This window comes from Euprymna scolopes, chromosome 36, assembly GCF_053919585.1.
Source record: "Euprymna scolopes isolate OS-2025 chromosome 36, ASM5391958v1, whole genome shotgun sequence".
Taxonomy (NCBI): Eukaryota; Metazoa; Mollusca; class Cephalopoda; order Sepiida; family Sepiolidae; genus Euprymna; species Euprymna scolopes.
The window spans coordinates 42,638,950-42,664,953 of NC_136517.1; the positions used below are offsets into that span (position 1 = coordinate 42,638,950).

Consider the following 26,004-nt stretch of genomic DNA (forward strand, 5'->3'; position numbering starts at 1 on the left):
TCAGGGAGATCTTGCTGACCTTTGAAGTGTTACCATAGATGGTAGTGTCATCTGCATATAATTAGATGCCCACAGTGATATATAATACACACATGTACATATATACTAAAAGAGTACCCGTGCCAGGATGGGTGAAATTAATTCACTAAACAGAAAAATTTTGTACTATATTTTTTGTCTTCTTACGACTACAACTACAAAAATCAAGATATAATGATAGCAAACCTTATGCCTAGAATTCTTATTCTAAGTTTGATCAAATTCGATACAGAATTTTAATTCTACTTTAACATACAAATGGTTGCAGAAATTATTATGATAAAATATCTTCATACTTCATAAGAATTCCGAATCATACGATGATTGACAAAGACAACGACTATGGATGGCAATAATTGCTGAGAATACAGTTAGGATATTCGGAGTTTCTATCCCGTCGCAGTTACCACCAACTATTCCTCTCACTCAATAATGAGAGGAATAGTTGATCTAAACGCCGTGAAACAAGATCTAATAAAGATGAGGATAATAGTCCGCAATAAAATAAATTCATTTTATTTATTTATTTATTTTGCTTTTATGTTTGCTCTGATACGCATCGAGCTCTCCCACTTAATATTTCCGACAGAAACTGCTTTATTATTTACAGACACATTGCCCTGTTCAAAAGCTATAAAAGTTTTGTTTTTTCTTTTTTGAGAATTTTTTTTATACAGGTAAAGTTATCTTCTGCTTTTCGAGCCTTCTGATTTGCTAAGCGCTTCGACATATTTTGGCTATTACGCAACCGCCCGGAAGATGGCAAAATAAATAGAATAAAAAAAGGAATCGGTTTTATCAGGTTCAAAAGCTGCACCGGTTCCCGTCTAGTTTTAAGTAGGAAAAAAAAAGAAAAAAAAAAGAAAAGAAAAGCGTTTAGTTTCAATAGGAAAAAAAGAAGAAAAGAAAACCAGTAAAGCGCTTCACAGTAGATATCGCTAAACGAGTTTAAACTTAGGTTCAATAAAGTCTTAGTATCGAACCTAAATGACCGTCCTCACAAATAGCCAAACATTTGAATTAAACAGAACATAAATTAGATATTAAAAGACATCAACTATCAATGCTATAAAAAAAAAAGAGAATCAAATTGACATAAAAAAATTAACAATGGTATACACATAAATCAAGTCTGAATTCTGACGTAGTCGTTCTTAATAAATATTTTATGACGAAAGGATAGAAAATTAGGTACATGTCAGACAATAACTTTATTATTTCGACCTCACTTGGACTATATTCGGACTATATCATAATACAAAGTTTTACATTTATTGGAAAGGCAGTATCAGAGAAACTGCGAAACCCTCCTCGACTTCGCACGCAACCTCTGATCATTAATGTTCTTGTTGATGAGGGTAAAAAAAAAAAAACAATAAAACTTGCAATCTGGCTGCATTCAATGACGAAGACTTCGTATTAACAATCCTGAGGCAGGATCTTCTGAGCTATATGCCTCCTCCTCCTCCAAAACAACAACAACAGCAACAACAACAACAACAACAACAACAACAGATAAGGTAAATTGTACAAATATGTGCATATATCTGGAATATTAATCCCTATCCCATTGCCGAATGTCTACTCGATGGTTGTAGGTTCGATCCGCGGCTGGGGAAAGGTGCTTGCCTAGCCGCACTGATGAGTTATAATACAACGAAACATATATATGTGGGGAAATATGTTTATTCAATTATATGTCACCCATCATTTATACCAACACTTTAATTTATGAAGCTCGGTGTAACTACAGAGCATATACATATATATTTTCTTTTACAATTAATAATATCTGGAATATTAATCTCTCTCTCTCTCTCTCTCTCTCTCTCTCTCTCTCTCTCTCCCTCTTTCTGTCTCTCTCTTTTATAAATCTTAAACTATACTTTCTCTCTCTCTTTATATATATATATATATGTATATATATATATATATATATATATATAAATATATATCTTCAGAATGTGAGAGAATATATAATTATTTCCACACACACACACACACTATATATATATATATATATATATATATATATATGGGAAAATATGTTTATTTGATTATATTTCACCTTTTATTCATACCAATTCTTAATTTGTGAAGCTCGATGTAACTACAGAGCATATATGTATATATTTTCTTTTAAAGTTTTCTTTAAGTTAAAGGCGGAATAAATAAAAAAAAAGGTCGACATAATAATTACATGAATGATTTTGCGCTACGAAACCGGTGCTATCAAGTATCTGCTTCATTATACTGCTTTTAAAATTTTATTTTCAATTTTCAATTCAAGGTTGGGGATAACACGAGTTATCTACCAATATAATTAAATTAATCTCAATTTTTCTCCCTCCATAAAGAGTTTCTATAAGAAAATAACTGAACACTTCCTTTAATATTCTCCCAATCACCACTTACAGCAATTCCTAAAACATGTTCCGTCATAGTATCGGCACATTTCTATCACACTTTTAAAATTACACTTATTCCGGAGAAACTGTTTATCTAAAGTATTTAGTCCCACAAATATGTAACGTATGTGTATATAAAAATAAACAGAAAATAAATAAATCGTAATAAAAAACAATGGGTAGTCATTAAAATTTTTTAAAAAGATGATTTTTTTTTTCAGTCAGTATATTTATATATGGATATATTATAAAAAAAAATGCGAGCATGAAAAGTAATATGGTTAAGCTTAAATATGGAAAAGTAAAGGACTAGTTGTTAAAACTGGAAAAGTAAAGGACAAGATATTCTTGTAAAAAAATATAATAAATTTATAGCTTAAAACATTGCAGCATTAAGAATTCATGATATAATGTTATAAATTGTATTAAAAAATTCTTAATGCTGCAATATTTTAAGTTATAAATGTATTATATTTTTTACAAGAATATCCTGTCCCTTTCTTTTCAAGTTTTCTTTACTTTTCCATGTTTAAGCTTAACCATATTACTCTTCATGCTCAAATTTTTCTATGATCCATGATTTTTCCAAGTTTCCAATAAATTCATTTGTTCTTTGTTTAATTTCAGTCTCCCCCCCCATAAACACATATGTAATAACAATGTACGACACTCGTCTGCTTTCAATACAACTCCCCCCAATTATATCCCTTTTATGCTTTCATTCTGTCTGTTTCACGAGTTACTTCTCTTTTCGCGACATTAGACGCTGAAACGACGTAGTTGCTATGGAAAGCAGTCATAAAAAGTGTCGCTCACCTCCTTACATATTTTTACGATTTTGAACACCAGAAAATTCATCATAACTTTTGTTTTACTAAAAGGAAATTGAAAATTCTTTTTCACAATATAGCTGAGAAGGTGATCTATAAACTGTAATAGATGTTTGAAATTCGGTTAAAAAATGAGTAAGCGGTGAAGTACGTATCAATTACGGAAAATAAAGTATTAAAAAAAATCCCATAACTTGACCAAGCATGTTTTTTATTCAAGTAAATCAAATTTTACGGCTAAGCTAATCGTAGTGTTTTCGTCCGCCATGATGAAATTCGATCAAATAAATAAGGAGTAGATAAGTCAATTTGAAGTGTAATCAGCCTTATGTACAATAGTTTAGTAGTAAAATCGCTAAAAGTCGTAAAGTTTTCTCAGTAAAAATACCTACTTAATCAATTTACATATTTCGTTCTGTTATGAGCACGTAAACCGTAAAAAATTTTCTGTATCTGTTTTTATTTATATATATATATATATTTTTTTTTAAATAATTGCAATTATGAATTCTCACTGTTTTTATACATATCAATATTCTTAGTTTTGTACATATTCGAAAAAAAAATATGATAAATGAGAATATCCGTAAACTTGTTTTACCAAATAAATGTTTATCTTTTTAATCCCTATATATATAAATCTGAATGTGTGTGTGTGTGTGTGTGTGTGTGTGTGTGTGTGTGTGTGTGTGTGTGTGGTCACGAATAGGCTCCTATATGGTTGACTATTATGGAAAACTGATTACATATAATGATAGAAGATGTATCGAGACACAGGAATGAGTATGTTTGATCTGGCAGAACGGTGGTTCATTAAAATTGTGGGGTCTGCGTTCGCGCCTGGTCCACAAAGTATGGAAATAAGAAATTTTTAAATAAGAAAAAAAAACGTTTACAAGTGTTTTTGATATAGATCTACATAATAATACTTTGATAAGTATGTTTTAACTTAAATAGGGATGGTATAATAAAATTGTGGGGTCTGCGTTCGCGCCTGGCCTCCATAGAATGGAAATAGGCACAAACTTTAATAAAGACTTTTCATATCTATCTGTGTAAGTATACTTTGATAATTATGTTTCAGTTTGAAAAAATATGGTATAATAAAATTATGGGGTGTTCGTTCGCGCCTGACCTCCATAGAATGGAAATATGTCACAAAGTTTAACAAGTTTTTTTTTAATATAGATCCACAGAATATTGTGATAAGTGTTTCAGTGTGAACAGGTATGGTATATAAATTATGGGGTTTATCTATTTTATTTTTACTTTCATCATATTTTGCTTTGGTTTTGATACCCCCAAATTCGAAGCTATCTCTTTACAACCCTTCCTTTTCATAACCTATCATACTTTCATAAATCAGAGTCCATTTTCTGTAGGCTGTTTTTGAACCCAGTCAACGACGGGTACTTTTGCTAGTAATATATATATATATATATATATATATATACATATATATATATATATATATATACATATATATATATAATATAAAGCTGAATGTGTGTATGTGTGTGTGTGTGTGTGTGTGTGTGTGTGTGTGTGTGTGTCTGGTCACGAATAGGCTCCTATATGGTTGACTATTTAAAAAAAAAAACGATTACATATAATGATAGAAGATGTATCGATACACAGGAATGGATATGTTTGATCTGGCAGAACGGTGGTTCATTAAAATTGTTGGTTTTGATACCCCCAAATTCAACTCAAATTTACAACCCTTCCTTTTCATAACCTATCATACTTTTATAAACCAGAGTCCATTTTCTGTAGGCTGTTTTTGAACCCAGTCAACGACGGGTACTTTTGCTAGTATATATATATATATATATATATATATATATATATATATATATATATATATATATATATATATATATATATATGTATATATAATCAAAGATGCGCAGTTTTTCCCCTCTGAACCAAAATACCGTAGATTTACAGCAACAAATGGCACATGCAAATTTATTATTTTTACCCTACTAGCCATTACTTTATTTAACTATAAAACGACATTTTTGACAGATTAATTCGTAATATTAAAACATTACAGTTATTCTTAGGAGCGACATCATCATCTTGGCCATAGCTTACAGAAGAAGTAGTTGAAATTTCACCCCCTAATCCATAAGTCCTCTTACAACCCCATCTTTCACCGCATGAATTCATTCTATTTCTTACTTTACTGGCTACTAATTTGCTACACATTGCATACTCTTACCACTCTTACACCAATAACGCAGTACATATGTATTTAAACTTTTAAAAAAGTTGCTGTGTGTTTATGTGTGTTTATCTCATTAAACTAATGAACTGCATAAACTTCCGCACGTGCATATGCGCGAGTGAGTTTGTTTTTGTCCAGGAACATACACACGAGTGCGTGCGTGTTTTTTTTTTGTTTTGTTTTGTGTTTAATGAATGTTAATTTCATTTACTTCCAAATTGTACAAACCAATAAATTTAAATAACTTTCGTTCATTTCCTTTCTATTTTTTTTTCGTGCCCGTGTGTATTATATTTTTATTTAAATAAATTTTTTGGTTCATTGAGTATTTTACAAAATTTATTTCCTTGTAATTTAAGACATCTTTCAGAGTGGTACTGGCGAATGGTGCGTAAAAAAAAAAACTCAACGCGCACGAAAAAATGAAAGAAAACAAACTTTGTTCGTTGAGTATTTTGTTAATGTTTATTTATCTATTTATTTATTTTTTATATAAATATTGAGTATTTTCTTGTGTTCAAAATTTTTGTTTTACTGTTTGGAAGACGGTGGTAAATAAAATCATAAAAATAAATCGCAACTTACTAAATAGTACTTTTGGTAAGACACCAGGAAAGTGTGCAAACAGATTCGTCTGTTTTATTTACTTTTTTTTTACTTAAAATAATTTTTCTTTGAATACGTGTAAGTCATTTGCTACGTCTATTTTATTTACGCATTCTTTTTTTCCCCTATTTTTCGCGCGTGTGTTTATTTTATTTTTAATAAAATAAATGTTGCATTTTCTTCCAGGATAATTAAAACCACCTTTTACATGCGCGTATTTATTTCAACGTTAATTTAATTTATTTTCGCATTGTACAAATTTTCTTTAACTTAATAAATTTAGTTTATTTCCTTTCATTTTTGCGTGCGCGTGTGTATTTTAATTTTAATTGAAATAAATATTTTGGTTCACTGAGTATTTAAAAATAAAATTCTTAAAAACACTCAACGCGCCCGAAAAAAATGAAAGAAAACAAATTTTGTTCTTTGAGTATTTTGTCAAAGTTTATTTTTACAAATATTGAGTATTTTCTTACAACTTTTTTCTAAATTTTGTTATAAAAACTTTCATTTGTTGTAATAATAATAATAATAATAATAATAATAATAATAATAATAATAATAATAATGACAACAACAATAATAATAATAACAGCAACAACAACAACAACAATAATAATAATAACAATAATAATAACAATAATAATAACAACAATAATACTAACAATAATAACAACAACAATAATAACAACAACAACAACAACAACAACAACAATAATAATAATAATAATAATAATAATAACAACAACAACATTAATAATAAGAAGAAGAAGAAAAAGAAGAAGAAAAAGAAGAAGAAGAAGAAGAAAAAAACCTAACAATTCAATAAAAAATATCGTAAAACGCACGAAAAAATTAAAGAAAATGAACTAAATTTATTTCAGTTTAAGAAAAATTGGTAAAATCCATTGAAAGCGGTCGGTGGTTCTATGAGAAAATAAAGCTGTGTACGCATTATAAATGTTTCTTTTCTGTGTCTTATGTTATACATTAGTACATTAGGGGTCATTTCGAGTTAAAAGTTTATTTACTGCACTCATCTGGACTAGAGAAAATCATGATTTAAATGTGTATGTCTCGTCTAAATAACTAACGATAATTCTCTGATATGGCCGACCAGACGGGTGATCAAAAAGTCAGATCGAGCGTACCGGAAAACGAAATGAGATCAAATGAGGTCTCATTTCGTTAGTCTCATTTCGTTTTCCGGTACGCGGTACGCTCGATCTGACTTTTTGATCACCCGTCTGTTCGGCCATATCAGAGAATTATCGTTAGTTATTTAGACGAGACATACACATTTAAATCATGATTTTTCTCTAGTCCAGATGAGTGCAGTAAATAAACTTTTAACTCGAAATGACCCCTAATGTACTAATGTATAACATAAGACACAGAAAAGAAACATTTTTAATGCGTACACAGCTTTATTTTCTCATAGAACCACCGACCGCTTTCAATGGATTTTACCGAAAAATTATTTAAGTAAAAAAAAGAGTAAATAAAAAAGGCGAAACTGTTTGCGCCTGCACACTTATATCTCAAGGGACCGTTGTTACGCAAAACATTTTTGTGTGCAGGGTCCACTTTCCTGGTGTCTTACCGTACTTTTTTTTTTTTTTTTTTTTAAATACACGCGAATTCATTCATAATTTTAAAATTATTAAAAATTGCAGAAATACAGCACAAACGCAACTGAAAAAATTATCCAAACTTTGGAATATAAATATGTCAAATGAAATTTCGTTCCGTTTTAAATTCGGTAATTTTTACATTACGTCCAACTCATCGTTTACATTCGACATGTGAACTTTTAGAGGTTTTGGGGTATGCTGACAGTGGGAGGTGTCTATTCAGAAAGCCTTTCTTAACATGGGGAGATTGGTGTGTTTATTCGCTGTATGCATACCCGAAAACACATAAAAGCCGATATTTCAAATGTGAGTTGGACTTATATAACAAAAAATACCAAAAGGTATGCCAAATTGATTTTTTTTTTTACGTTTAAAAATTAAATTATTTCGTTTTAATCCATAACAAGCGACAATTAGAAAACATTTACACATATAAACAAAAAACATTTACACATATAAACAAAAAACATTTACACATATAAACGAAAAACAGAACTCCTCACAAATAAACAAATAAAAAAAAACATCTCGAATCACGGATATTATATTTTTCAATAATTAAACAATAAACAGATTCTTATCTCTACTGGTTTTATTTTATTAGATCATAACTTTTAGGATATAATTTTTTATATTCATGATTTCATCCCCTCCTTATTTTTTTTTTTTTAAATCCTTGACACGGATTATAACAATTCAAAATAACATCTTGAATTTTTTTATATACCTTAAATCATAAGCTTTTCCCCAGTGTTATTTTTTCCTTTACTTTTTTTTGTAAGGAAACATTGAAAATAGGTTTGCCATTCTACATTTTAATTTTATACTTGGGTTTGCTATCGTCACAATTTATGGTTAAATGTACATGTTGAATCGTGTTTCAAGTTACATTAGATATTGCTTATCATAATACACAAAAGGCGAGCACACAAATTGAAACAATGGTTCTCGATGACGCGAACACGAAAAGGCGCCGATTTATTTATTTGGAACCGGACGTTCAAAATCTGAAATAACAATGAAAAGTTCTTATTTCTGTTTATTTGTGACAAAGTTTTATTTTTAAAATAAAAGAAATTATTTTTTTTTAGTTTAAACCCTTAACTTATATTATTCATTTGTTTACTTGTGAATCACCCGCTTTATTCTCTTTTGCTCGATATAGAGTTACAGAGAACGATAATCATGAAGGAAGGGAGGAAGGGAGGAAGGAAGGAAGGAAGGGAGGAAGGAAAAAGATTTGACCTTATTTCATTCACGCGTTTAGGTAGAAATGCTATTATCTCATACACCTCAACTGTCGCACTTTCTCTATGGCCCAATAAATTAAGAGCTTTCTTTTTTTTCTTACATCTCATTTTCCTTTTACCGTCATACGTTCGCGCCTTGCTAATGCAGATAATTTCTTTTATTCTTTTTCTTTTTTTTCTTTTCGTTTTTTTTTTCTTTTTTGCGCTCGACCCGGTAAGATCTGCTGTTTACATTTCTTTATACTTACTTTTACGTTTACTTACGTTATACGTTTACTTACTTTTTATAGACTTCTTCTTTCCGGATTACTCGGACGGAGATTAACTATTATTAAATGTTTCCTTCTTTATTTTGCCAAATACGTCATAATGCAGAATACCATTGAAGTTTAAAACTATTTTTGCGTACTTTAATCTATTTTATTTTATTTTTTTTGACCAAATAGGTCACAAAGCTAAATAATTTGTGTTTATTATTGCTAGAATATTCTTTTCATTGTTTTGACTCTCAAGTATATATCCGACACAGTAAGACACAGTCAATCAACCGAGAACCACATCAGTCTATATAAAAACATATAAAATATTAACGGATATATACTCAAGAGTCAAAACAATGAAAAGAATATGCTGTTGTCACAGTCCTAATTATTACATACCTTATATTACGGGCTAATTTCTTGCCAACCACACCCACACTCAAAAAATGAGATGTCTATTATGAAAGTCGTTCTTAACATAGGTAGGTTGGGGTGTCAATTCCGATTGCCGTTCTTACCATGAAGAGGTTGGTGATTGGACTACAAGAACAACACCAACTATACTTTCATTTTTTTATGTGGAGGGGGATGATACGACCGGGCAACGCCGATTAAGGGGCCCTGCTAGTGTTAAATAATTTTCAATACGCCCTATGTATAGTATGGTAAAAAAATACCTAAATAGACATATTTATTTAAAAAATAAATTATATGCAATACATTCATGAAACTAAATAAACATGTTTATAAAAAAACAGTTTCTGAATAATCTGCATTCATTAATTACTGTTAAAATGTGTCTGTAGATAAATATATTTAAAAATATATAAATAAAATATTTATATGGACAAACATTACATGTGATACATACATAAATGTAAATGAATATATTTACTTAAAAAATAGTTTCTTATTCAATTGCTTACCAAGTATCATCGCGTTTAATTTTTTTCTTGTAGTTTAAAGTTTACAGTTGTTGTTATTAATGTTATAACTGTGTTGCAATAAATTAAGTAGTTGAAAAAAAATATTGTGAAAAAAATATTTATATATTATTTAGTTGAAATTCATTATTGAGACGAGTATTATTTATTTATTTATTTATTTATTGCGGACTATTATCCTCATCTTTCGTAGTTGTTGTTTCAGGACGTTTCGGCCAACTATTCCTCTGGCCTTCGTCAGGTGGTAACCGTGACGGGATAGGAACTCCGAATCTCCTAACTGCATTCTCAACAATTTATGCCATCCATAGTTGTTGTCGTCTCACCACGTTTTCAATGAATTACAATTTATATAAACAAGCAGAGATATTTTGCTTGCGATGTTCCATATAAGGGGAGAGACCAATAATTAATTCCTTAATTTTATTTATTGCGGACTATTATCCTCATCTTTTCTTATTTATTGTGACCACGACAGGATACGAACTCTGAATCTCCTAACTCCATCCCCAGCAATTACTATCATCCATAGAGACGACAACAACTATGGATGGCAGTAATTTCGTAGAATGCAGTTAGGAGATTCGGAGTTTCTATTCCGTCGCGGTTACCACTTGACGAAGACCAGAGGAATAATTGGCTGAAACGTCGTGAAACAACAGCTAAGAAAGATGAGGATAATAGTCCACAATAAATAAATTAATAGAAAAATATTTATTACAATTCCTCGAATATTTTGTCTATTGAAAATTACAATTCTTTTTTTTTAGAGCCCAACTGAAGCATGATACTTGATAATGTCATTTTAAACTTCAGTTCAAGTCATTATGTATAAAATAATTTTATAAAAACAACCGTAGGTTCTTTACAGTGCAATGTAGATTACAATGTATCGTGGACTAAATCACTGTAGGAAGATATGTGAAGCTTCCTACCGGTGCACCGCGTTAAATCCCCAACAAGAGCAGGCAATTTATCGATTTGATTGAAAAACAAAAGGCGATTTCACCGATTTCGATGACAATAAAAGTATTGGAAGTTCTGACCATTCGTTGATCCTCATCAATCTCGGCCAACATCGGGTCTCCCTGTTAGTACACACACACACACACACACACACACACACACACACACACACACATATATATATATCATATGTATATATATATGTATATATATATGTATATATATATGTATGTATGTATATATATATATATATATATATATATATATATATATATTCTCTCTTCTTTTTCTCTCTATTTTTTTCTCTCTATTTTCTTTCTCTATTTCTTTCTCTATTCCTTTTTTTTCTCTCTTTTCAATCACTTTCTCCCCATTGTAATCTTTTAACTTTATTTAAATTGCCCCTCCCTTTTTACATTTTTTAATTAAAGTTCGTTGTTTTAAGTTTTTTAACTCCAACTTTTAAAGAGTTCCTACCTAAAATAAAAATCCATTATTCATTGAACTTTTGAACAGTCAAGTCGCTGCCTGATGATATCTGTTGTTTGATTGAAACAAGTGGCTATTTGTAGCAGCGGGATGTGAGCATGTTTATATAACAATAAACAAGTATTATCAGCTCTTTTTATTGAGCACTATCTAACAACCTCGTTGAATTCATTAGTCCATTACTTTTGAATATAAAAAAACCCGAGTATCGTCGCTCCATTATTGTTGAGCACTATTATACGCTGGATTTGTTTTTACCTAAACATGGAGAAAATTAACTTCCAAACATCCCTGAAAAATATTCCGACCACCACCAATCGGAATTACCAGATGACCCTCCTTCTAAAAACTGAGGAGCTACTTAGGAGAATGAAGTGGAAAGCTTTTTTCTTCCTGAGAAATTCAAATGACAACAAGAATAAGGATTACCATGGTTTCAAAAATCGAGATTCGGCACCACATATCGACCAATTGGATGCTTTTGAAGCAGACATTATGGATCTTATTAGAGGCCTGTCTTTCCATAGGAAAAAGACACATTTTCAAAAACAGTTGGATTTTACCATTAAGAAAATCAACACCTCGGATTACCTTTACGTTAAAGCAGATAAGACACAAAATTTCTACAAACTAACTACACATGAATATAACAAGCTTATTAAAGAAAATATTACAAAAAATTACAAAAAATCAAATATAGATATTTGCAAAAAAATTGACAAGGATAGTAAAGAAATAACTGACAGACTTAAAATTAGTAATAGAGTGGGAATTTTACAAAAAAAAACAGTCATATATTTTGCTTAAAGACCATAAGATAAATTTTGAAAATAAACCTACAACTAGGTTAATTAATCCTACGAAACCCGAAATAGGTAAATTAAGTAAAAATATACTAGAAAGAGTTAAATATCAAATTAAATCAACATATAAACTAAATCTATGGATTAACACAGCGGATACCATTAAATGGTTTTCCAATATACATAATAAAAAGAATTGTACTTTCTTACAATTCGATATTGTGAATTACTATCCCTCCATATCTAAGGAACTATTCGAAGAGGTGATGGAGTTTGCTAAACTCCTGTCTGATATAAATGACACTGAAATTGAAATTATACGGACATGTAGAAATACTACATTAATTAGTGGAAATGATCAGTGGTTGAAAAAAGATCAAAATGACCTGTTTGACATTTCCATGGGGTCTTTGGATTCGGCTGAAATGACAGACTTAGTAGGTCTATTCATACTATACAACTTAACCAAAGACATCAATGTCATGGATATAGGCTTGTATCGTGATGATGGACTGATGATCATCAAAGAATCCAACGGCCCTAAATGTGAAAGAACCAAAAAGATTATCTTAAATGAATTCCGTAGAATTAAATTAAAAGTGGATATTATATCAGATGTTAAAACTGTAAATTTTTTGGATGTGAACTTTGATTTAAGGAAAGGCATCTACCAACCATATAGGAAGGAAAACTCAAACCCAATTTATGTACACCCCCTATCAAATCACCCAAAATCTATCATTAGGCATATCCCCAAATCCATTAGTAAAAGAATCAGTGACAATTCTTCCAATCTTGAAACATTTAATAAACATAAATATTTCTATAACAGGGCCCTTAAAGATAGTGGATACAAAAACACGCAAATTGAGTTCATAGAACCAACACACCCAAACACAAATACAAATAGAAACCGTAAGAGAAAAATCCTGTGGTACAATCCCCCTTTTAATCTGAAACTTAAAACAAATCTAGGAATGAAATTCTTAAACTTAATTAAAAAGCACTTCCCTATTAATAACATACTACATAAAATTTTCAATAAAAGTACAATAAAACTTAGTTATAGCTGTAATGAAAACCTTGAAAAAATAATTAAAAAACATAATAACAAAATATTAAACAAAAATAGCACACTCATTGCTACCGAAAGTTGTAACTGTAGAATTAAATCAAAATGCCCTCTTAAAGGAAATTGTCAAATTACTTCTGTAGTGTACCAAGCAACTATTTCTACTAAGGAAAATCCGAATGAAAAAAAATATTACATAGGAATGACAAATAACAATTTTAAAGAAAGATTTACCGGTCACAAGTGCTCCTTTGAAAATAATGAATACAAAAATAGAACTTCCTTGTCTAAATATTACAATGAACTAGTAGAGCAAGGTTACTCCCTAATAGTAAATTGGAAAATTTTAAAGAAAGCGAAAACCTGTTCATCTTTAAACTCGCCTTGCTACCTATGTCTTTATGAGAAATTATTTATACTTACTTTTAGAGAAAGAGATAAATTATTAAATAAGAAGCACGAAAATTCAATTAATTGCAAACATTATAAAAACCATCTTTTAAGTAATTTAGTTTAGATATAAAATTTAAATAAATTTAAAATTGTCACTGATTTCTATAATTTATTAAAATACTATTAATATACTTTCTCCTCTCCTGATTTCATTCTTTACTTCCCCTATCTTATATACCTGTGTGTCTATGTGTATATGTATGTGTCTATGTATTTATTTTATGACCGTGTGTACTTAGATTTATATATTTCTATATTATTTGGTATACCCTCCCATGTTTATTCAATCCATTTGTATGTTTCTATGTGTGTATGCATCTATCTGTACTCTTGCCAAATTATCTGTATTCTTATTTATTTCTATATATATAATTTATGTAAATTATACATATTTATGTGTGAGTATATATATGTGTGTGTGCGTTGTTGTTTATTAGTATATGATTGTGTGCATAAATTTGTGTATTTTTTTGTATGCATGTGGATACATAAGATTATATATATATATATATATATATATATATATATATATATATGCTTATTTGTATGTCGGTTGGTTCTCTGTCGGTATATACATATGTATTTTATTATTTTTATTTTGGGTACTATCTACCTGTGCGTCGCTACTTTTGAGTATTTCGTTGATTTAATTACTTCTTTTGCCTGAATATACTTATATATTTATAGGTAAATGTACTTGTATCTGTGTTATTAGTAATCTGGTCTTGAATGTATTAATTTGTGATTTAATATGACTTTATATCTATACTTAATTAGCTTAAACTTTCAACTTAATAGTATAGTTACACCTTTACTTATGTGCATGTATATGTATATATATATATATATATATATATATATATATGTGTGTGTGTGTGTGTGTGTGTATGTGTGTGTATATATGGATATATATGTGTGTGAGTGTATTAATTTACATATATGTATTGTATTCTTTTTATATACATAAATATTAGTAGTTTTTTTATTTATAATTATTGGACCTATTTAATTTATTTAATCCCCTCTTATGGCTAAATATGTTATATTAAAAAGATAATAAATATTAATTTTATTCTGTTTTATTATTATTATTATTATTATTATTATTATTATTATTATTATTATTATTATTATCATTACTAGTATGTTTATATTATTAATAATAATTTTAATATTGTTTTATCATTATTTTTTTCTTTTATTTATATATTTATCTAATAAAAACGCGAAAACTTTAAACTTATATCATTTAGCATAAAGGGCCTAATTAATTGTAGACGTATGTTTGAATTGCGTTGATATTACTCGTGGACGTATGTAAGAGGATAAATATGCTGGCTGGATACAGTCACTGCCTTTTTTGACATGTTAATTTCTGACGCTTGGATTGTATCTTCTGTCTGTATTTGTAATAATATGTTTCATTACTGAATTGTATAATTGTTCATAAATTGGTTGACACGCAGATCTTTTTCTTTCTCTGTTTCTTTTTCTATATACTGTCAAATTCTTATTTTCTCTCTTTCTCTATTTAACTAGATCTCATTATTCTTTCCTTTTCCTTCTAGTTCTTATTCTCTTTATAATAACAATTTATATCTTTTTTCTTTTCTTCTCCATATCATATGTATATATATGTATATATATATATGTATATATATATATATATATATATATATATATGTATATATATATGTATATATATATGTATGCATGTATATATATATATATATATATATATATATATATATATATATATATATATATATATATATATATTCTCTCTTCTTTTTCTCTCTATTTTTTTCTCTCTATTTTCTTTCTCTATTTCTTTCTCTATTCCTTTTTTTTTTCTCTTTTCAATCTCTTTCTCCCCATTGTAATCTTTTAACTTTATTTAAATTGCCCCTCCCTTTTTACATTTTTTAATTAAAGTTCGTTGTTTTAAGTTTTTTAACTCCAACTTTTAAAGAGTTCTTACCTAAAATAAAAATCCATTATTCATTGAACTTTTGAATAGTCAGTCGCTGCCTGATGATATCTGTTGTTTGATTGAAACAAGTGGCTATTTGTAGCAGCGGGATGTGAGCATGTTTATATAACAATAAACAAGTATATATATATATATATATATATATATATATATATATATATATATATATATATATATATATGCAGGTCATCATATAATGACTAGGTCACTCTGACAGATGTTAAAACATATTTTTAAAAATAAATGTTTAAATTTCACCAATATTTCTCGCGGTTAACGGTAGTCGAATAGATTAGGTACTTGGTAATGAAGCCAGAAATGGTTTCTGTTGCCGGGTTCGAATCTATCGATTGACAACCTGCACAATTGATTCTCGAAAGGATGAAACATTAGTGTCTCTAGATATTTAATAATTATTATAGTAAATAATTATATATGTATGTATGTAATTATTTACTATAATAATTATTATATATATATATATATATATATATATATATATATATATATATATATATATATATATATATATATATATATACTAGCGGCCAAAAATCTGGGACAGTTTAGTTTTTTTTTTCAATTTCTCCAGAACATTCGGGGGGGGGGGGAATTACACCTAAACTTACACACATTTAACATATATGTTGATACACATTTTGCTCGTTCAAAAATTCCATTACACGCTTAGCCTTGTGGCAGAGGGTGTTATCCTGCATGAAAATATGTTTTTCACACTCAGAATTTCGAAGTATTGGGATGACATGATCTCTCAACAAGTTCTTGTATATTGTTTCATTAACTCTGGTGTTTAGACGGACCAGATCAGTCGTTCCTTCCCAAGAAATCATTCCTAACACCATTACGCTACCCTCACCAAATTTAACCGTTTTCTTCGTGCATTTTTATTAAATATTTCGCCAGCAAACCTCCTTATAAATTTCTTCCCGTCAGATCCATATACATTAAACTTACTTTCACCAAAAAAAAAAAAAAAGCATTTCGCCACTGATCATCTGTTCATAGGCATGTAGTTCACGAGAAATGCTAGCAGCTGTCTGAAACCTCTTGTTCAATGTCATCTTCTTAATCAATCGTTCTTGTCTAGGAGAAATTATTCGAAGTCTGTCATTTTTCTTCGGTGGTAGAATTTTCTCAGTATTGTTGAAATTCTTTAAAACTCACCCAACGGTACTTTTCAACAGCTTCAAGTCATCAGCTATCTTCCGTATTAAATGGTTTTCCCCATGAAGTTTAATAATGGATTTTTTGACAAAAGCATCAATTTTAGGTGTCATAATGATGGTGGAACCGGCTGCAATGACTACAAAGTGACGTAATCGACTTATTCGTCATTTTCGTACTTTAAAAAGTGGAAAAACTGACTACATAACCACAATAAATTATTTTCTTTACTTTGTCCCACGGTTTTGGCCACTTTACTTTAAAAAAATTGAAATGCTTATAACTTTTTTCTATCCTTTATAATGAAGTATAATTAATACAGTGTATCAACATAAGAGATATGTTAAATGTGCGTAAGTTTAGTTGTAATCCCATTCCTGAATATTCTGGAAAAATTGATAAAAAACTAAACTGTCCCAGAGTTTTGGCCACTAGTTGTGTGTGTGTGTGTGTGTGTATATATATATATATATATATATATATATATATATATATATATATATATATATATATATATATATATATATATATATATATATATATAATGTCTGATTTAGAGAATATAACATTTCAACATAGTTTTTGTTTATAATATATAGGAAATCGACGTAAAATTACGTCGTAAATTTTAAAGTCGTAAATGTATAAATATTATTAGAGTAAAAGTCGAAATTTAATTCCTCTGTTTTATTTTTAAGTTTTTTTTTTTGTTTTTTTTTTTGCATTATCTACTGCTTTTTCTGCAGATGCTGCACTTAAGATAATTTGTACCAATCAATGGAGGGGAAACCCTATATACTGGGACAATTATTATTTTTGGTCACAACCAGAGTGCCCCCTTTTTACCCTACTTTTAGGGGAGCTGGTTTTTCCCGCCACATTAAAAACGGCCTTGTGCCTAACTTGCTTTCGTGGGGAAGAAAATAAATACAAAAAATATCACTTGCGGCACAATTAGTAAATCGGGCGGCGGGGGCGGGGAGAACAATTCAAGAATGAAACAAAGAGATAGGTAGGTTGGTAGATTTGGAAGAACAAGAGGCCGCTTTAAGAAGAAATAGTTATCTCCCTTAAAAGAAGTAGGTACATATTGAATGCTAAAATGGCCGTTTACATTTTACGGAAATCATTTTACCGCTGTATGCTGCTTGCACCCATCAAAATCTATTATGCGGCATAGACAATCACTTGAAGAAGACAAATAAATCACTAAAAAGCAAAGAGACGATTCTACTGCATTGAAGCAGGGAAAAATTTATTCACGGAGATCGAAGTAACAAAGCAAAAGATAGATAGATAGATAGATAGATAGATAGATAAAGAGAGAGGGGAGGAGAGAAAGGTGAACTAACTAGCTAGCCGGATAAATAGATAAATAGATACATAGGTACGAATAGATCAGATTAAGATAGTAAAAAAAAAGTCTAAAAGAACAACTAAAAATTTAGTCAAATCTCATTATATTAAATGGTTTATTTTATTTTTTTACTTTTATTTTTGTTCTGCTATGAACTGAGCTCTCCCACTTTATATTTCCTACCTAAATTGATTTGCTTATTTACGGACACAACATTCATCTCTGTCTGTCTGTCTGGCTGTGTCTGTCTGTCTGTCTGTCTGTCTGTCTCTCTCTCTCTCTCTCTCTCTATATATATATATATATATATATCTTTATTTTTATATATATAGTGTCTATCTTAATATATATATATATATATATATATATATATATATATATATATATATATATATATATACGCACACGTATAAAGATAGACACTATATATAAAATAAAGATATATATATAATATGGAGAGAGAAAGAGAAAGACACACACACACACATATATATATATATATATAAATATATATAAAGATATATATATATATAAATAGAGAGATAAAGAGAGATAGAGATAGACTAGATCGATGACGCACACACACACACACACATTATATATATATATATATATATATATATATATAATGTGTATATATATATATATATATATATATATATATATATATATATATATATAGAGAGAGAGAGAGAGAGAGAGAGAGAGAGAGAGGGGGGGAGAGAGACTGGGGAAAGATGTAGTAGGTTAATGAATAGATAGTGTGATAGGTGCCTAGATAGACAAACAGATAAATAAATGCGTACACGCATGGACACATCCGCAACGACACTTACCCTGCTTAGAAGAAATCAAAATATCTACATATTGAACGGCGGCGTTTGACTGTTTACGTAAATCCGAAATCGTTTACCCCCGTATGCCGCTTGCATGTATGAAAATCAATTACGCAGCACGAAAGATCGATGAATTCTATTGTGTAATGAATAGTCAATTAGTATGCTTTAAGACGGAGAAGTTTATTTCTTTTTTTTTTTCTTCTGTTTCAGTCAATTCTGTTTTCAAGAAATCGTTTTCGTGTTAAAGGTGGCGTAAAAGTTTCTGTTTATTATACAAAGAAATTATTCGTTTTTGAATTTTTGAGCTGAGGATCCATTATACGCATTATTTTTATTCTTCGTACTACTGTTCTTATCTTGAGTGTTATTTGCACAACGTTTCGATCGATGTAACCTCCTACCTTCTTCAGGTGCATCTTGTCGAACTCCGGAATATTTAGACACAAAGTCAGGTGAAGTTCACTCTGGTCTATAAAAATGCCTAAGAAAAATGTCGGCATTCTATGGTAGGGATACCTCAGGCGTTTAGCAGTAAACTAAGCTTTTCTCAGAGAGAGGGTAAAGCCTGGGAGGTTGGACCTTCTAGGATTGAACAGAATCATCCTCAGCTAGACAATAACAAAACCACTAATCCTTTATGACCTGGTTGAACTAATTCGTTCAGTCGTAAATAAATGAATACAACAGCATAAATAAAGTGGGAATTGATTCAAACACGCCTTGTACGTGTTAGTTCAGTGTCCGGGTAGATGCAATAGATTGCAACCATCCATTACTTAGATTCATTATGCCACCAACTCTCTCAGAGAGTAAAGGATTTCGTTGTTGTCATAAACACATTTTTTCTAGCACTATGGATAATAATCAAGTTTTTTTTTTTTTTTTTTAAAGTTTTTTTTTACATGGGGGTCACCACTTATCAAGGCCTGGCTTATGAAATGCATGAAAGTTTATGAAATGCAAAAATTCTCAGTAGCATTTTAACTATTGAACTTCATAATTTTTCCATTTTGAAGGCAATCATAGTATCATTACCTTTTAAACCAACTAAAATTAACAATGAATATATTGTTTAATCATCTACATCATAATTCAGGTCACGAAGGGCTAAGGATTAAACAAGGTTCTTCTTTGTTATAATAACAAAATCCGACAGTGGAAAAATTGAATTTCCATTTAAAAAAAAAACAATAATTACTTATTTACTTATCAATTTCAACTAAAAAATAATGCTTTTTTTTTTAATGGAAATCGCTTGAGACAATGCACGAAGCCATTTGATGCAAGGAGCTGACAAGAACGAAAGCTGATTATTACAAAGATATGAAACGCCTACTGATCTTAGTTTTGAAAAGTCGAAGGTTGTAGGTAAAAGGAAAACAGTGAGCAGGAAGGGAGTTCCACAACCTTGCAGTCCTTAGAAATAAGTTACTGGAATAGGAATCTGTGTTACAATGAGGTATCAAAACAGCAAATTGATAAAGACCACTAGACCAACGAGTCAAACAAGCTGGAACAAAGGAAGCAGGAAATAGATCAGACAATTCTGAGAAACACATGCCATAATAGTATTAGTTATTATTTTTTGTTTTTTTTTTACAAGGAAGTCACCACTTATCAAGGCCCGGAGGCCACTCGGGGACAAGGGTTATTGCGTGTACAGTAATCAATGGGATAATATCGTAGTAATCGTTAGTAATGGAGATCTGATAAAGTGTCTTACTTAAGGGGGCGGTTCATCAAGAACTTGTTTATGTTGGACTTGAAGACATCCAAGTTGTAGTTAGGCAAACGAAAGAGAGTTCCAAGGGCGTGCACTTCTAAGAAAGAAGCTTTGTTCATGGAATGTACGTTTTGATTTAGGCAAACATAAAGAGTGGGGAAAATTACTGACAGTGGTTTCAGCTAGACGAGTGTTTTTCGTGAAAGATTTGCGATGGGGGCCAGAGATTGGAGCTCAGACGAGCATTTCCCATGGAAATAACGATACAACAACGACGAGACTAGCAACATCACATCTGTAAGAGAGAGGTTGCAGAGTAGAGGAAAGTATGTGTGTGTGTGGGAGGGGGACAATCAAATTACAGATACGTTTCTGCAAATTATCAAGAACCTTCAAATGGGACAAAGGTTCACCATGACAACAGTACTCCATACATGGTTTCATAGCAGAGAAAGTGTTCAGAGCGATAGAGAGAACCGATTTTACGAGAAACAGAAAGAGCAACGGATTTAATATATGGACTCCAAGAAATATTTTATGATGAAAGAAAGACCAAGAAGTTTTAGAGTCGATTTCTCATCGAGAGCAGAACCATCCATAAGAATCCCAGGAAGAAAAGGGACACACCTACGATTGAAGGACAGTAGCTGAGTCTTAACAGGATTAAAAGAAACAAGCCATTTCTTACCCGAATCCATTTCAACTTCTTGATTAATTGCATATTTCAACAGGTCCGAGAAAGATGGGCGAGAAGCAAAACAAAACAGAGGGTGGTGTCGTCAGCGTAAACCTTACTTTTCTGAATAATATTCTCTGGAATGTCATTTATATAGAAAAGAAACAGAAATAGAACCCGAGGAACATCGTTATCTAATTGTCATGTTGTAATTAGTTAACTATTACTGAAATAAACAAGTATTTTTATAATTTAACGAAAAAACGTTTTCGCACGTTTGCTGGTAACGTGTGACGTAAACACAAGAGAAATAACGAATTTTTCCCGAATTGGCGTAAGTTTTTGAAACTTTTCAGAAATTAATTATCTCCCATGCTATTATGCGCGTCTCTCAGTTTATTATGTCTGTAAAACTTGCAAATATCTCTAAAACTATTTTTATTTATGAATTTATTTTCTATCTTATCGTTTTTCGTAATCTTCGAATATTTTCATCATTGCGGCATGACAATGAATTAGATACAATTGGTTTTACTTGAAATTCAATACTTCGATTTTTTAAATTTCGGTCTTAGTAACGAAGAACAACTGAAAACGATTCTACAAGTTTTTTGGTCTTTCTTTCTCATTAATTTTTGTTTAAGTTCATACATTAAATCCTGTTATGTCTCGGAAAGAGATATATTTGCTGGAAGTAGTTGAGTGGTCTTGCCCTCAGGAATCGAGTAATGCAATTGAGTAAGTCGCCTTAATGAACGAGATGAACAGTTCAATGAAAAGGGAATAATTCTGCAGGCGATTAAGTAACTTATTATCTCCCTTGTTGAATTTTTATACGTACAAGAATAAAAGTCATATAAATGTAACGGCTGCATTCCTCGTGCAACTGGTAATTTGTTGCTTCTTTGTTGTTGTTGTTGTTGTTGTTGACAAATGCTGATTATTGAGTATCGTTTTTTTTTTTATGGTGAAGTACTATCTCCATGTTGCCAATGTCGTTATTATTAAAAAGGAAACAGTGAATAAAACTGTTTACTTTTGTAGTTGGTAATATATCTAATGTGCCTCAAAAAGTGATATATTTGTTTGAGGCTTCCGGTGTATCTTTCGACGTACCCTCATGCTGCTACGCCCGTTCGCATTTATAGATTACAGCAGCTAATCATATTGATGTGCTAGGAACCCGGATACATCCATATTCATGGCACCAGATCCATTGCCGTGTCTGCTTCTCGTAAAATCGGTTATCTCTACCTCTGTCGCTCAAAACACTTTCCCACGCTTCCGTGAAAGCCGTTATCAGTCCATGCATGGAGTACTGTTGTCATATCTGAGCTGGTGAATATCTGCTCCATTTACGGATTTTTGATGAAGTGCAGAAACGTATCCGTAACTTGATTGGCGGCACTCAATCTTCTTTGTGCGTTGTACATTCACACGATATTGATCTACTGTAGAAATGAATGCCACTGTGGAACGGATCGCGGAATGGTGAACAGCTATTTGTGTGAATTTATATTGAGGCACAAGTATAAGTAAAACAATGGTTTTATACAAATACCCAGTGAAACGAATACTATAGGGACGGCTCAGGCGTTTAGTAGTAAGCCTTTTTTTCAGAGAGAAAGGTCGACCTCCTAAGACTCAACGGAATCATACTGCAACAAAACCATTATCGGACTTAAAGGTATATAAATAGACAAAACCAAAATAAATTTTTTTTTTTTGGCGTAATGGAGGGTTGTGGTGGTTGTTGAGTGTCAAGAGAGGAGATAACCATTTTACTGAGTCTGCCATGTCTGCACGTATCTGATTAGAATAAGAAAGGATTCACCAGCGTTCGAAAGAAAACACTAACGTATTTTCTACAAATATATATTTACTAGCCTAGATGCCCGGTGTTTGGAGGTGTGTCCTGAGCAAAAAAAAAAAAAAAAAAAAAAAAAAGAAAAAAGAAAAAAGAAAAGTGGTAGTAGGCAGGCAGGCTCGAACCTGTACCGCGAAGGAGGAAAAGAACGTGGACAAGAACAACAACAACAAAAAATGTGTTGCTGTTGCGCCCACCGCCAAACCGTAAGTGACGTAGGTTTAAATTATTGCTAGTCAATCGAAAAGAGGGGGATGACTTTCGAAAATATCGGCGAAAAAAAGCAACCTCTCTCCCTGTAGAAAAATGCCCATTTGAGGATGAAGAAATTAATTTTTGGAACCAATCTTTCGATATTTGTCGTCAGAAGGGTCGAGTTCCAAAACGATACTGAGCTCATGAAAATCCGCCGCCTTTGTCGAAAGATAAATACATACATACATACATTTAAACAGATTTTTGCCCTTTATATTATAGATTTAGCTGGAACAAGAATATAGGAATATAAATATGCGAGTCGAGTTAGTCGGCAGATATAAAGGTTAATATAATTCTAATTGGTTTTGAGTTTATTTCCGCTCCTCGTAATTATGAAGATGGCAAGGAGAGAGAGAGAGAGAGAGAGAGAGAGAGAGAGAGAGAGAGAGAGAGAGAGAGAGAGAGAGAGAGAACATGTACGCTGGAGTTCCGACTGGAAATATTTTACCGTAGCCCGAGAAAATAACTTGGCGGAAATCAGTAAGCTTTCAGTGCACATGTCAGTAATGTCCTAATCGTCTGTGAATCAATACGTCAACCGAACTACAACTCAATATAACGCAATATATTGTACATATATATATAAACAAAATTGACCTGTCATATAACTGCTATAAACTAATTGTCCGACTGTATTTTCTTTTAAGATAATTTAGCTATTAATAACTTTAACCATATTTAGTCCCTACAAACTACGTCTGTAGGTACAGGGTGGCCCACTTAAAAGTAGCCCAACCTATCTAATCTTTCTCTGATCAATTTTTTTTTCAAATTAAGCAGCCCACTTAAAATTAGCCCAATGTATCTAATTTTTGTCTTATCGACCAACTGACACCACAAGAAAAAATGCAATTCTTTTCCCAACAAGTTGGCGCTACATGCCACACGTTTCACAAATCACTGATGCGAGTTCATGACATGTTTGCGGAAGAGACAACAATAAGCAAAGGGTTATGGCCACCACATTCCCCGGACTTGTCATCATGTGATTTTTATCTTTGGGGGACTTTAAAACAAAAAGTTTATGCAAATAACCCTCATAATCTAGACCAACTAAAGGAGAACGTTACCAACGCTATCAGGAGAATCACGAGAGAAGATCTACAGGCAGTATCTGCAAATATTGTTAAACATGCCCAGAAATGCATAGGTGACAGCATCTTTTATAACACTACAGGTAATTTAAATAATAAAAGAATGTTCCTTCTCTCAACTATATTTTCTGCGCTACTTTTAAGTGGGCCACCCTGTACATACATTTAGGATAATATAAAGTGAATCTTTGGGGTTTTTTTTATTTTGTCCGCTAGTCCTCACATTCCATAAACAATATTTTTGAGAAAAATGGAAAAATTGCAATTTCTCACGCTGATGATTGCGTAAGCATTTAAAACACTAGCGCCTCTGTAGGTATAAAAATAACTGTCAATATTTTTTCTTTAAATTTTATCGTTATAAAAACTTCTTTAAGAAAATAAAGTTGGGCCCTGTTTACTGTTTATGCTCGCCGATTTAACAATTGTAATTACTTGTATTACAAAAGGTAACTTTGTGACTGAGTTTGAATCTCCCGGCTGACAATGATTATCAACTTCCTGCACTGATAATTGCGTAAGTATGAAACACTAATAGTTGTAGATAGAAAAATAATTTTTATCATTTATTAAAAAATATTATGGTTATTTATATATATTCAGAGATCTAGTCATAATCTACCAATCGACCTTTTTAAGCTACTAGGAGATGTATTCGGCGTTGCCCGGTATTAAATGTAACGTAAAATCCCCCCCCCAAAAAAAAATGAAGTAAAAAAAGCAAAAAACAAAAAAAAAAGCGGAAGGAAACTAAGATATGTGCATGCGAGTATTATGTTTGTTTGTTTGTTTGTTTTTTTTTAAACCGGTCACTTCTTGTTAGTAAAAAAATATACTCAAGATGAGATAAAAACCTAAACGTACAGACAGTGAGTCAAGTTTGATAACAATTGGGTCAGCCTGACACGACATCTAGACGATACTTTTAAATCTACTTATTCTTAATATAAATAATCTGTCACCTGAACGATTCACGCATGCGAAACAGTTGCCAAATAGATAAGAATCCCACGACCCCCACCTAC

The 26,004-nt window shown here is 30.9% G+C and overlaps 1 protein-coding gene and 1 long non-coding RNA gene across 2 annotated transcripts in view; one reads left to right on the plus strand and one right to left on the minus strand.

Moving 5' to 3' along the window:
* LOC145260430 (uncharacterized) overlaps positions 1 to 19,550 on the minus strand; it is a 183,416-nt gene extending 163,866 nt beyond the window's left edge. The window contains exon 1 of the long non-coding RNA XR_013864292.1: positions 19,359 to 19,550. This is a non-coding gene — a long non-coding RNA (uncharacterized LOC145260430). The remainder of the gene's footprint in view (positions 1 to 19,358) is intronic.
* Positions 1,088 to 26,004, plus strand: part of LOC145260429 (uncharacterized) — a 260,625-nt gene continuing 235,708 nt past the window's right edge. The window contains exon 1 of the mRNA XM_080118432.1: positions 1,088 to 1,559. The gene's annotated coding sequence lies outside the window, so the exon portion shown is untranslated. The remainder of the gene's footprint in view (positions 1,560 to 26,004) is intronic.